The sequence below is a fragment of the Bos indicus x Bos taurus genome, unplaced genomic scaffold (genome assembly GCF_003369695.1).
Source record: "Bos indicus x Bos taurus breed Angus x Brahman F1 hybrid unplaced genomic scaffold, Bos_hybrid_MaternalHap_v2.0 tig00011942_arrow_arrow_obj, whole genome shotgun sequence".
Classification (NCBI taxonomy): Eukaryota; Metazoa; Chordata; class Mammalia; order Artiodactyla; family Bovidae; genus Bos; species Bos indicus x Bos taurus.
The window spans coordinates 11,752-26,530 of NW_020868012.1; the positions used below are offsets into that span (position 1 = coordinate 11,752).

Below are 14,779 nucleotides of genomic sequence, written 5' to 3' on the forward strand. Positions count from 1 at the left end.
TTCTGAGTCTAAGAGAGAGGGGTCAAAGTTCAGAGAGTGCAGGTATCTTTACTTCTGGACAGAAAACCAGCAGTGGGCATTGGAATCAGGGGTGTGTGCCTTTGTGCTAAGTCACTGCAGTTGTGTCTGACTCTGCTACTCTGTGGAATGTGGAAGTGCTGACTCTTTGTGACCCCATTGACTGTAGCCTGCCTGTGTAGCCTGCCTAAAAACTCTGTGCTTCTCGTTCAATTCTAAAACTGCTCTGAAAAACTGAAAAACGAAGTCTATGATACTAGATAGGATTTTGGCTCACCTTGATGGGATAAAGTCTGATGCTAAGATTCTAGACCCTATCTTAAGGAGAGAGATGGTCATTTCAGTAAAAAAAAAAAAAAAAAAAAAAAGGATCAGATGTAAACTAACTATAAAGAACCCACTTGAGATATCAAATATAAAGGCAAGTGGATTTAAAATGAAAGGATGGAAACAGATCTGCTGTGGTCATTGTTTAGACCCTCAGTTGTGCCCAACTCTCTTGAGAACCCCATGGAATCATCCAGTCAAGATTACTGCAATGTGTTCCCAAGCCCTCCTCTGGGGAATGTCCCCTGACCCAGGGATCAAAACCATGTCTCTTCATCTCCTACATCTCAAGCAGATTCTTTACTGTTGAGCTGACAGATATGCTATGGAAACATTAATTAAAAAAAAACATGTTAGGCTGTATTGGTTAATTGACAGGCTTTCCTGGTGGCTCAGATGGTAAAGAAGCTACCTCCAATGCAAGAGACCTGGTTTGATCCCTGGTTTGGAAGATGCCCTAGAGGAGGGCGTGGCAACCCACTCCAGTATTCTTGCCTGGAGAATCCCCATGGACAGAAGAGCCTGCAGGCTACAGGCTATGGGGTCACAAAGGGTCAGACATGCCTGAGTGACTAAGCACAGCACAGTCAAGTAACTTTTAGGACAAGGACCAGATATAGAGAGCTGATATTTATCCTAACGATAAAATGTTTAATTCATCAAGAATACATACGAATACTGAATCAGAATGTACTTAGCAAAGGAATTTTAAAATTCTTAAAGAAAACTTACAGGAATAACTGGAGAGACAGACAAATAAGCAGTTATAGTTGGAATTTCCCTGACCATCCAGTGGTTAAGATTCCAAATTTTCAATGCAGGGGGCACAGTTTCCATCCCTGGTTGAGCAAGTAAGATCTCTTATACCATACACAAAATTCAATGCAAGATAGATTAAAGGTTTACAAAAATCACAAAACTCCTGAAACCACAAAACTCCTAAAAGAAAGCATAGGAGAAAAGTTCTTTGGCATGGGTCTTCACAAGGATGATTTTGAGCTTGACACCAAAAGCACAAGCCACAAAAACAAAGCTAAATTGTAGGATCCATTGAACTGAAAAGCTTCTGCACAGCAAAGGAAACAATGAACAAACTGAAAAGATGATGCTCTTTTAACACTCCAGTGATCTCTGAGGCTGGAGGAGATGGCAGCAGTGTTGCGGGAAAGAGAGTGGGGTGAGAGAGGATGGTCGCATCCCAGGTCACGTCCGAGTCCCTGGGATGGTCGCCAAATATGGGGACTTGACTTCGCATAAGCAGGGACTCAAGAGCGAGTCATGGTGAAGGAAGGTCAATCCAGGGAGGAAACACGCTACACAGAGAGTGTGGGCCATCTTGGAAAGCAAGCCCAGCACCAGGGTATGGGGCTGTCGGTGTTTATAGGGGTGGGTCATTTCATAGGCTAATGAGTGGGAGGAGTATTCCAGCTATTTTGCAGAAAGGGTTGGGATTTCCAGGAACTGGGTCAGCACCTCCTTTTTGACCTTTCCGGTCAGCCTTGGAATTGTCACGGCGCCTCTGGGTGTGTCACCTAGCTGCCGTGTTACAAAGGGATTTAAAAACGTATATTTACTTCAGGTCTTAGTTGTGGTATGCAGGATATTCATCTCAGCACACTGGCTTAGTTTCCTCATGGCATGTGGAGAAGGAAATGGCAACCCACTGCAGTATTCTTGCCTGGATAATTCCATGGACAGAGGAGCCTGGTGGCCAAAGGTCCATGGGGTCACAAAGAGTCGGACACAACTGAGCGACTTCACTTTCTTTCTTTCATGTGGAATCCTAGTGCCCAGGCCAGAGACTAAATCCACATCCCCTGTGCTCCAAGGCAGATTCTTAACCAGTGGACCACCAGGGAAGTCCCCATCATTCTTTTAAAGGTTGTGCCCCGCCCAATTCCGATCTCATTAGCACCAGGTAGCTGGCATTTGACAGCAGTATTCAGGCTTTCCAGTTATAGGAGAATGTCCTGGTAAAGCTCTCAGGACACTGTGGTGACTGCAGGAGACAGGCAGGAACATTGGAAGAGAGGTCGATTTTGCTCCAAGTTACATCACTGCCACTTAGTTGACTATGGCCTTGGACACAACTTTTTGTTGGATTTGCAGCCAATTTTAATCGACTGTTTAAGTCAGTTTTGCCTGTGGCCTCAGACATGGCTTTCTAGTCCTCGGGACCATCTTGTATAAACCTTGGGTCATACCTACCTGGTGGGTTTGTTTAGGGGAATTCAAAGAGATAATTTGAATAAAAGTGACCAGCTACTGAGCAAGGCTCATTGTAAAATATAATTGTGGGACAATTTCAAATAAGAAACTAGTAAAAGTGTCAGTGGGAGAGCACAGCATTAGACCCAGCCCTGGCCCCCTTCTCAGGGTAGGTCTCCACGTGACTGTCAGAAGCCATGACGCCCGGCCCGTCCATAGGACAAGGGAACTGGGGACAACGGCCTCTGCCCATTAACACCCAGGGCTCCATGCTGAGAACACCTGTTTGTGGAGTCATAGATGTAAAGGGATTTGGTCTTCAAAATCTTATCTGTAGAACTGGGACTCCCCTTCTTACCTGAGGAACTGAGGCGCTTTGCTGGAAAGACCCTGCCTCAATTTCCGACTCACAGGTTAAGGGTTTGGGGACACAGCATTTATCTTCCCTTTAAAGAATGAATCCATGAGTTAACTCTCAGCCCAGGCATGAAGCAACCACGATCCACATGGCCTTGTTTGGCTTTGAACCTGGGAAAACTAACAGTTCATGTAGACTTGACCTAAAAATAACCCTTCCCTCTATTCTATATGAATTCATCTCTGGTTTCTGGTGAGCCACCCCATGCTTTCTTGGGTGTGTGACCTCCTTGCTGAGGCAACAGGACCCTTCCCTGATGTACAGAGATGCCCCTGGGTGCTATCTGCAGGATTAACATAGCTGCAAAGGACTCATCTTTAGACCTTGCCAAGGAAAAATAAGCCACTGCAATTGTCCAATTCCTGACAAGGGCCGTTTTCCAACTGGTGAGGAACCATGGCAGGAAACTCCCTTGAAACTCACCATGACACCCTGACCCTTTTTGGAAATGCCCTTCTATGAAAAGTCATGCCTGGTCTTGCACATAAAACTGCATCATCAGCTTCCTTAAAAGAAAAAAAAAAATCTGCTGTGCTGCAAACCATAGATCACTAAAACACACCAATTTTTGTTCTGTTTATTTATTTAGGCTGTACTAGGTTGTAGAAAATTCTGAAAGAGATGCGAATATCAGACCACATGACCTGCTTCTTGAGAAACCTATATGTAGATCAGGAAGCAACAGTTATAACTGGACACGGAACACCAGACTGGTTCCAAATAGGAAAAGGAGTACGTCAAGGCGGTATATTGTCACCCTGCTCATTTAACTTATATGCACAGTACATCATGAGAAACCCTGGGCTGGAAGAAGCACAAGCTGGAATCAAGATTGCCAGGAGAAATATCAATAACCTCAGATATGCAGATGACACCACCCTTATGGCAGAAAGTGAAGAGGAACTAAAAAGCCTCTTGATGAAGGTCAAAGAGGAGAGTGAAAAAGTTGGCTTAAAGTTCAACATTCAGAAAACTAAGATCATGGATCTGGTTCCATCACTTCGTGGGAAATAGATGGGGAAACAGTGGAAACAGTGTTGCACTTTATTTTTTTGGGCTCCCAAATCACTGCAGATGGTGATTGCAGCCATGAAATTAAAAGATGCTTACACCTTGGAAGGAAAGTTATGACCAACCTACATAGCATATAATAAGCAGAGACATTACTTTGCCAACAAAGTTCCGTCTAGTCAAGGCTATGGTTTTTCCTCTGGTCATGTATGGATGTGAGGGTTGGACTATGAAGAAAGCTGAGTGCCAAAGAATTGATGCTTTTGAACTGTGGTGTTGGAGAAGCCTCCTGAGGGTACCTTGGACTGCAAGGAGATCTAACCAGTCCATTCTAAAGGAGATCAGTCCTGGGTGTTCTTTGGAAGGACTGATGCTAAAGCTGAAACTCCAGTACTTTGGCCACCTCATGTGAAGTGTTGACTCATTGGAAAAGACCCTGATGCTGGGAAGGATGGGGGGCAGAAGGAGAAGGGGACGACAGAGGATGAGATGCCTGGATGGATTCATGGACTCATTGGATGTGAGTTTGAGTGAACTCCAAGAGTTGGTGATGGACAGGGAGGCCTGGCGTGCTGCAGTTCATGGGGTCACAAAGAGTCAGACATCACTGAGCGACTGAACTGAACTGAACTGAGGTCGTAGTTGTGGCATGTGGGATCTACTTACGTGATGTGCTATGCTTGGGAGTACAGAGTCTTACCCACTCTTACCACTCTTACCCACTCTTCAAGGAAGTCTCATAAAACAGCATTTTTTAAAATTATTTTTTAAAAAACTGTGGAGGAAAGCTGATTAATAATGTTGTGATAGTTTCAGGTGGACAGCCAAGAGACTCAGCCATGCATATACATGTATCCATTCTGCCCCAAACTTCCTTCCCATCCAAGCTGTCACATAACATTAAGCAGAATTCCCTGAAAAACATCATTTTCAATGAAGAGACACAGTAGACAATGATTCAGTCTCACTTCTTTCTCCAGTGTAGTACTATAGCGTGTTTATAAATTGACCCTGTAGTATAGATTTTGCCTGCAAGGTCCATAAAAGAACAGATATATATATATATATCTTATGTATAGATAATTTGTATATATATATATATATATATATATATATATATATATGTAGATGATATCTACCGCTCTCAAATATCATTTAGAGCTAAACCACGAGGAACTATGATCAAGACAACTTATTTTCCATCAGAAAAATCCTATCCCTGGGTGCCAGCCAGGGACTCTGTCTGCTCAAGGCAGCTTCCATGGCTTTGCCGAGCCTCAGATGCAAGACTCTGAGCCACAGCGGGGGACCTGAACAGGACTGAAGCTCCGGGGGCTCCTTCAGGATGTGGTCCTCCTGGGTTCCCACATTTCTAAAGGGCTTGGAGTTCTACTCAGAGCTGTATGGCAAGTTCCATCCTGAGATTTAGTGTTTCTGAAAAGCCAGGTCAGTGTCTCTCCAACACTGAGATGGACGGATGTTACTAAGTGAGGGATGTTACTTAGTGATGGAGGTCCCTCTCAACCCAGTGAAGGGGTCCCCACTGCTGGGCCTGCTTCGTGATACTAGGCTGGGAATGTGCGTTCAGTGGCAGCGTCATCCTCCCACTCTGTCTCTGATAAAGGGAAACAGAGCACCCATCTGCCCATCACGTGTCCCACTGAGATTTCATGAGACAGGTGTGTGATTGTGTTGCAGAGAATTAATAAAAGTTTTTTTCCCCCTCTTTCTTTCTTTTTTCCCTTTTGTGTCTTTCTCCACTTGAACTGTTCCTAACCTACAGTCTGTATTGATAACCAAGTTTTTTCTTTGCAGAAGACTAACCTATTATGTGAACACTGACACTTATGGCCCTCCATTTCTGCAGGAGCCACATTCTGCATCTATTATCCTTTAACTTATTCTAGCCACGTCCTGATACTTAACTTAATGGCATCATAAACCTCCCCTTGTAGTTTGGTACCTCTCTTTGCTCTATTTTAACCTCATGTTGATGCTTAACTTTATGGTGCACTCTCTTTGGAAGCCACCCCTAGTGGATTGCTTTCCCCCTTTTGTATTACAAGAAGAAAGTCACCAGGAAATCCCCAAAGGACTATGGACCCAACCACCGGGACCAACTGCCAGACCCAAATACCTAGCTACCTAACACTGGGGTATTGACAGTTTCCCAACAGTGCAAAAGAGAGAATTCAGGACCCCTACACCTTTTGTCCCATATCTCCAAGCCCTGACTGTGAGCCCCGACTGTATGATCCCCTGGATTCCCGATGGAGGGGAGACAGGCTCCTTGAGGCAGGAACCTATCGAGTTCTCCCTTCTGCCGGCTTAATGATTAAAGCCATCTTTCTGTTTCCTCCAAACTCTGTCTCCACAATTTTTATTCAGCTCTGGTGGGCAAAGAAAACCAAGATTTTGGCGGCGACTGTTGCTGCCATCCCATAACAGGCTAGCTGGTGTGGGGAGCAGGTCAGGACCACTGGGTCTCTTCCCTCAGTGCTCCAGGGGCCAGAAAGAGCATGGCTGTCTCTGCGGATGCTGGGAGTCAGCAAGTCTTGCCCAGGGAGTGAAACTGCCTCTGAACGAGTTAGTCCCTATTTGGGCCTGAAACAGCCTTTCATGGAAACAGTGTATGTGTTATTTGCTTAGTCATGTCCGACTCTCTGCAACCCCGTAGACTGCAGCCCACCAGGCTCCTCAGTCCATGGGACTCACCAGGCAAGAACACTGGAGCAGGTTGCCATTTCCTTCTCCAAAAGGAACTATCAGTTCAGTTCAGTTGAGTCGCTCAGTAGTGTCCAACTCTTTGCGAACCCATGAATTGCAGCATGCCAGGCCTCCCTGTCCATCACCAACTTCCAGAGTTCACTCAAACTCATGTCCATCGAGTTGGTGATGCCATCCAGCCATCTCATCCTCTGTCGTCCCCTTCTCCTCCTGGCCCCAATCCCTCCCAGCATCAGGGTCTTTTCCAATGAGTCAACTCTTCGCATGACATGGCCAAAGGATTGGAGTTTCAGCCTCAGCATCAGTCCTTCCAAAGAACACCCAGGACTGATCTCCTTTAGGATGGACTGGTTGGATCTCCTTGCAGTCCAAGGGACTCTCAAGAGTCTTCTCCAACACCACAGTTCAAAAGCATCAATTTTTTGGCACTCAGCTTTCTTCACAGTCCAACTCTCACATCCATACATGACAATGGGAAAACCATAGCCTTGACATTTTTTGGCAAAGTAATATCTCTGCTTTTTAAATGCTATCTAGGTTGGTTATAACTTTCCTTTCAAGGAATAGGCGTCTTTTAATTTCACAGCTGCAATCACCATCTGCTGTGATTTTCGAGTCCCAAAAAATAAAGTCTGACACTGTTTCCACTGTTTTCCCATGTATCTTCCATGAAGTGATGGGACCGGATGCCATGATCTTAGTTTTCTGAATGTTGAGCTTTAAGACAACATTTTCACTCTCCTCGTTCACTTTCATCAAGAGGCTTTTTAGTTCCTCTTAACTTTCTGCCCTAAGGGTGGTATCATCTGCATATTTGAGGTTATTGATATTTTTCCCTGCAATCTTGATTCCAGCTTGTGCTTCTTCAAGGCCAAAAGGAAGTATAGAAATAAAGAAAGTGAAGTCTCCCTTTCATGTCTGACTCTCTGCAACCCCATGAAGTGTAGCCCACCAGGATCCTCCATCCATGGAATTTTCCAGGCAAGAGTACTGGAGTGGGGTGCCATTTCCTTCTACACAGGAAAACAGTGGGCAGTTTCAAAGCCCTGGAAGGGCGAAGGTGGGGCTAGGAGTGGGTAAGCTAAGGTTCCGCAAGAAGTCTGTGCCCCTGCCAGGGGAAACAGGCAAGTCTGTGCCCCTTGCCACACCCCTGCCCACCAGCTGAACTGACTGCCAAGGAGAAGTTTGTGGTTAAAAGGGCAGCAGGAAAGCTTTTCCTGGGGTTTCCACAGCCTCATTAGCATACAAGTGACTGCCCCTGCTTTGTGCTATAAAGGCCACTCCCATGACACACAGGGAAGAGGTTCAGTTAACCAGTTCCTAATAACCAAATCCATAGCCAGCGCAGAAATCCTCCCGGAACCTGGGACCTTTTTAAAGCAGCAAGAGCAGCCTCTTCTCTAGCATCAGCCGCAGAGCTCGGGACGCCAGCATGAGGCTCCATCACCTGCTCCTCGCACTCCTCTTCCTGGTCCTGTCTGCTGGGTCAGGTGAGCTCGTGGGAGCCCCAGGGGGAGCCGTGGGCTCTCTCTCCTGTTTCTACCTCCTTCTGTCCTGCTACCCCCATCTACACGTGGTCAGACTAAACCCACCATATTTGGTGCTTCTGAGAAGCCAGCACTGAGTCCTCAGTAGCAAGAGGGTTCTGAGAACCGCCCTGCAAAATTCCAGGTTGTTTCTAAGCCACTCTAGCGAGTCAAGCTTCTGAGCCCATCTCCTCATTGGTTTCATGAGGAGGAAACAGAAGTTGCCTCTGTTAAGTGACTCTCCTTTTTTTCTTTTTCATAAAAGCAAGAAATTTGATTTTGTCCCATGACAGAAGTACAGAATGTCTCTTTATAAATCTTTCTATTTGAAGGGTGGTGGCTCTGGGTGACCAGACAAGTCCAGAGGAGAGTCAGGCCGAGCCTGGGCTTCAGGAGCTCCCTTTGGGATGCTCCGTGCTGAGTCTCCTCAGCAGGAAGGTCCTCCAGGACACGTCGCTGACAATGCAACCCTCTCTCCACAGCTGGGAGGCAGCACATCCAAAGCAGTGTGCAGGATAGGCTGTCTGAGTTTAATCTTACCCTTGATATTTCCGGAAATGGGATGAAAATATGTAGGAAGGAAGGAGGGAGGGAGGGAGAGAGGGAGAGGATGCAGAGACTGAGACCTGAGACAAGTGATTAGATGTCAAAATCAAGTTGAAAAGGCCTTGTTTGATCAGTGTTGTTTAAGACTGTAACCCAACTCTTAGCCCAGTGGCAGGGAGAGAGGACGGGGGTGTAAGGAGTGTGGCCCGGGTTCTATCCCTGGATGGGGAACTAGAGAGGGACCAAAGGTGCCTTGTGGTCAAGAGGAAAAAGGCGTGTGAGGAAGACGGGAAGGCCTCTGGTCGGGAGGAAACCACAAAGGGAGGAGGAGAGGGGCTGACTCGCACCAGCGCTGAGAGCGTTCTGAGTCAGTAGAGACGATGATACAAAACTTTTTTTTCTGAACCATTGTCACTGTCAGCTGTAAGTTGCTTTGAGAATAAGTTCTCTTTAAACAGTTCTTACACTTTCAGCTGCATCTTTTCCTCCTATCTCAGCTGCACTACTTGACTGACTCCATGAGGTGGAAAACTAAACAGTGAAAATAGAACCTACGGGCCGCTTCTGACTCCTGGTGAGAAGGTGGATGTAGCAGAGCTTCCCGGTCTTTGCCCTCGTGGTGGACACAACCAGGGTCCTCACACCCCAGTCCCTCAGCCTCTGGTTCTGGAAATGTGAGGGTCCACCAGAGCGTGGGCAGGGTCAGTGTCTGTCTGGAAGCTGGTCAACGAGGTCCTGGATTCACATCTTGTTGTCACGAGGCCATGTCCGCATCTCAGCACAGAAAGCCCCAGGGCCTCGCTCAGAGGGGACACAGCTGGCCTTCTCGAGATGCCGCTTTCCTGCTGACACATTTTTCCCTCTTCATTCTCTTTTTAGGATTTACTCAAGGAGTAAGAAATCATGTAACCTGCCGTATAAATAGAGGCTTCTGTGTGCCGATCAGGTGCCCTGGACGCACGAGACAGATTGGCACCTGTTTCGGGCCCCGAATAAAATGCTGCAGGTCGTGGTAGAAGAAGGCGAAGATGCGGCCGGGACCGATGCGGAGACTGAAACTGCGCCCTTCGACAGAACGTCTAAAATTTAAACCAGAATAAATTTTGTTCAAAGTTAAAGAATCTTTCCCATTGGTCATTGAGGTTGTTGTGTGGTGTCTGATCCCAGGCGAATTCTGAAATCCCTGAGGATGCTCTCTGAGCTCCCCATGCGGACCATTGGGGAATTGTGGTGGGATGCTCTGTGCTCCCAGGGGTGTGACCCCCTGTTCCTTGGGGGCCTGACCTTCCCCAGCCCCTATGTCTGCTGTCCTTCCTACTTCCCAGCCCAGGGCACCATGTCCTGCCCCGCGTCTCTCCTCAAACATGTACCCCAGGGGTCCAGAATCACCAGCACACCAGTCCCATAGGAAAGCCCCCGCCCCCGCTCCAGGAGGAAACCCCCTTCCCCTGTCCCCTGCAGCCCTCACTTCCATTTGGTTTGTGCTTCTTACTCCTGCCTTGTGCGCACGTGGATACCCTTCTGATTCCCTTTGGGGCTATAAGATCTCTATAGGCATGGATTGTCCTATTCCTGTATGTGCTGGGCATTGAGATGAGACATTGCTTCACAAATTGTCATCAACTGAATGACAGAGTTGACATGGATGAAGCATGTCTCTCTGTGTGTACATGAAATGATGCAACTAGATGCTATGGAAAAACAAGTCCTGTGGAAAGCACAATTCAATGAAGACAACACAGCACAGAACACAGAGACCGCAGGGGGTGGGGCGAGCAGGCTGACCTCAGCCTGCTTGCAGTTTCTTCAGAGGGTTTGCTAGTTAAACCAAGAGCCTTGCTGGTGCACACTGTATGTATGAGCAGTTCTCTGGTCTTTGCACTAACGCTTCCCTCAGTGCAAGCTGAGGTCACCAAGGGGATGGTGTTAGGAGACAGGGCCTTTGGGAGGTGATTTGGTCATGAGGGTGGGACCCTCCTGGGTGGAATGAGGGCCTTTATGAAAGAGACCCCAGAGAGATGGCCCACCCCTTGTGCCCTCTGAGGACACAGGGAGACCGCTGTCCGCCAGCCACCTGGTCTGTCTTGATCGTGGAGCTCCCAGCCTCCAAAACTGAGAAGTAAGGGTCTGTTGTTAGTAAGCCACCTATTACAATACCACATGTAAAATAGATAGCCAGCATGGATTTGCTGTGTGACTCAGGGAAATCAAACAGGGGCTCTGAGACCAGCTAGAAAGGTGGGATTGGGAAGGAGATGGTACGAAGTTCGAGAGGGAGGGGACATGGGTGAACCCACGGATGATTCTTGTTTTTCTATGACAGAAAGCCACGAAAATCTGTAAAGCAATCATCCTTCAGTTAAAAAACAAAGTGCAAAGAAAGAGCCACCTGGCCTATGGTGTTTCTGTTTCAGTAGCCTGAAAGGGCAGTCACATGACAAGTGAGAATTACAGCACAGGTGAATTAAGGTACCTAACCATTCAGCCTTAAGATAGGGAAATGACGTGGAGTATCTGGCTGTGCTCAATGCCATCTCATTACAAGGAGCCTTAGATGTGGAGGAGGGACACAGACCAGTGTCAGAGATGCACGCTGAGAGGCTAAACCAGCCTCTCATCAGCTCACACTGATGTGCAGAGGCCATAAGCCAAGGAGGGCAGGCAGCTTTTCTGAGTTAGAAGGAAGGAAGCCTCCAGAAGGAACAGCATCCTGCTGACACCGTGATTTGAAGCCAATGAGATCCCATTTGGACTTTGGATCCTCAGAACCACAATGACAAGTATGTGATCCTTTAAGCCATGTAGCTTGTGGCAATTTGCTACAGCTGCCACAGGAAATCAATACAGCAGTAGCTTAAAATCATGTCTTGAGCCTAAAATTAGCAGCTCAAAAGAGACAAACCTGTGTATGTTTAATGGAGGAAAAGAATGATAACAGCTGTCAACATTTTACTCAACTTTATATTTCTTTTTTCACAGAAATGCCCATGGTACATCTGCCAACTCTTCTTCATCTCGAAGGTTGTATTTGGGACTCAGTCTTACACCTCATATATCTTGTATCCCTTTTATCCTTTATTTTTAGTTTGTTTTGTTATCGTGGAACGTTTATCTGCCATTAAGTGTGGTTTCGTGGTACTGTTTCTATTAAATTTTGATCATATTCTTTGTTGGGATTTCAGTTTTTAATTTCTACTTAATTTTAATTTGCATTCTTGTATCTGTTGATGTTTTATTGCCATAACATTTCTGGGTGTCATGTTGGACTCCTGCATGGGAGGAATGCTTGTGTCATTTCAGCACCGGGAAGATGATGGCTTTCCCATGTCACTCTTGAGCCAAATGGGCTCATGCTCTGGTCCAAGGCCAGCCTTTCCACCTCGGTCCTGGGTCTCATTTCTCTTGCTTACTCAGGGGTGAGACCCAAACTGTCTCTACCTCTTGCCTCCATCTAGTGCAGCTACAAAAACTAAAAGCAGGGACTTCCCTGGTGGTCCAGTGGTTAAAACTCCAGCTGCCAATGCAAGGGGCATGGGTTCAATCCCTAGCCAGGGAACTAAGATCTCATATGCTAGAGTTCAGTTCAGTTGCCCAGTCATATCTGACTCTTTGTGACCCCAAGGACTGCAGCATGCCAGGCCTCCCTGTCCATCAGTAACTCCTAGAGGTTACTCAAACTCATGTCCATCAAGTCAGTGATGCCATCCAACCATCTCTTCCTCTGTCATCCTCTTCTCCCCCCACCTTCAATCTTTCCCAGCATCAGGATCTTTTCAAATGAGTTACTTCTTCCCATCAGGTGCCCGAAGTATTGGAGTTTCAGCTTCACCATCAGTCCTTCCAAAGAATATTCAGGACCGATTTCCTTTAGGATGGACTGGTTGGAACTCCTTGCAGTCTAAGGGACTCACAAGAGTCTTCTCCAACACCACAGTTCAATGGCATCAATCCTTCACTGCTCAGCTTTCTTTATAGTCCAACTCTCACATCCATACATGAGTACTGGAAAAACCATAGCTTTGACTAGATGGACCTTTGTTGGCAAACTAATGTCTCTGCTTTTTAATAAGCTGTCTAGGTTGGTCATAGCTTTTCTTATAAGGAGCAAGCGTCTTTTAATTTCATGGCTAAAATCACCATCTGCAGTGATTTTGGAGCCTAAAAAATAAAGTCATCTATTGCTTCCACTGTTTCCCCATCTATTTGCCATGAAATGATGGTATCAGATGCCATGATCTTAGTTTTTGGAATGTCAAATTTTAAGTCAGCTTTTTCCACTCTCTGCTTTCACCTTCATCAACAGGCTCTTTAGTTCCTCTTCAATTTCTTCCATAAAGGTGGTATCATCAGCAATCTGAAATTATTGATATTTCTCCCAGCAATCCCGAACCAGCTTGTGTTTTATCCAGCCTGGCATTTCACATGATGAACTCTGCACAGAAGTTAAATAAGCAGGGTGACAATATACAGCCTTGACTTATTACTTTCCCAGTTGGAACCAATCTGTTTTTCCATGTCTGGTTCTAAGTGTTGCTTCTTGAGCTGCATACAGGTTTTGCAGGAGGCAGGTCAGGTAGTCCATCTCCTTCAGAATTTTCCACAGTTTATTGTGATCCACACAGTCAAAGGCTTTAGCATAGTCGATGAAGCAGAAGTAGATGTTTTCTGGAAATGTCTCGCTTTTTCTATGGTCCAACATATGCTAGCAATTTGATCTCTTGTTCCCCTGCCTTTTCTCAATCTAGCTTGTACATATGGAAGCTCTCAGTTCATGTACTGTTGAAGCCTAGCTTGGAGGATTTTGAGCATTACTTTGCTGACAATCAACAGTCTGCATTGATAACTAAGTTTCTTCTTTTCAGAAGACTAACCTATTATGCAAACTACATCTGTACCTGTTGCCCTCTAACTCTGCAGGAGCCACACTCTGCATCAATGATTCTTTAACTTATTCTAGCCACGTCCTGAACTTAACTTTATGGCATCATAAACCTCCCCTTGTAGTTTGGTACCTCTCTTTGCTCTATTTTAACCTCATGTTGATGCTTAACTTTATGGTGCACTCTCTTTGGAAACCACCCCTAGTGGTTTGCTTTCCCCCTTTTGTATTACAGGAAGAAAGTCACCAGGACATCCCCAAAGGACAATGGACCCAAGCACCGGGACCAACTGCCAGACCCAAATACCAAGCTACCTGACACTGGCCTAGTGACTGTTTCCAAACAGTGCAAAAAGAGAGAATTCAGGACCACTACACCTTTTGTTCCATATCTCCAACACATGACTGTGAGCCCTGACTGTATGATCCCCTGGATTCCTGATGGAGGGGAGACAGGCTCCTAGAGGCAGGAACCTATTGTGTTCTCCCTTCTGCCGGCTTAATGATTAAAGCCATCTTTCTGTTTGCCCCAAACTCTGTCTCTGCAAATTTTATTTGGCTCCAGTGGGCAGAGAAAACCAAGATTTTGGTGGCAACAATGCCAACGAGTCTGGCTGGTCCCCCACCTCTCCACCAGGATGACTCCTGCCAACGGGGATCAGGAGGCATCCTGTGTGACCTCACTCACCCCTTCCTCCACCCTTTGTTGTCCTGGCCTGTAATCATGTAGCCATGGACAGGGGCTCCCAGTGTCTCTGCCACAATCCACCTGAGAAGGGCAGAGGAGCCATCTGCAAGGTAGGTTTCCAGGAGGGAGGGAGAGAGAGAGAGAGAGAGAGAGAGAGAGAGAGAGAGAGATCTATAGTTGAAGAAGGGGTGGGAATAGATGCATAACAATTAGGGAGTCAGGGTAAAGGATCACTTTCAGTATAAAAGTATAAGAGAGAGGCGGCCAATTGCCTGTAGTCTATACTTTCTTTCTATTATTGTAAAAGTACTGTTGCTGGGGCCAAGGAAGTAAAACCCTCACAGCTATTCTGTAGAATTAAGTAAGACTTATTTAAACAGCTTGCTACAAACACTTGCTCTGTTTTTAGGTTGATGTCACTAAACTAAAAT

The 14,779-nt window shown here is 46.3% G+C and overlaps 1 long non-coding RNA gene across 1 annotated transcript; it reads left to right on the plus strand.

Moving 5' to 3' along the window:
• Positions 1 to 7,992: 7,992 nt before the first annotated feature.
• On the plus strand, positions 7,993 to 9,902 carry LOC113889399. The gene is made up of 2 exons (XR_003510246.1): positions 7,993 to 8,199; positions 9,661 to 9,902. It is a non-coding gene; the product is annotated as an uncharacterized LOC113889399 (long non-coding RNA).
• Positions 9,903 to 14,779: the final 4,877 nt, after the last annotated feature.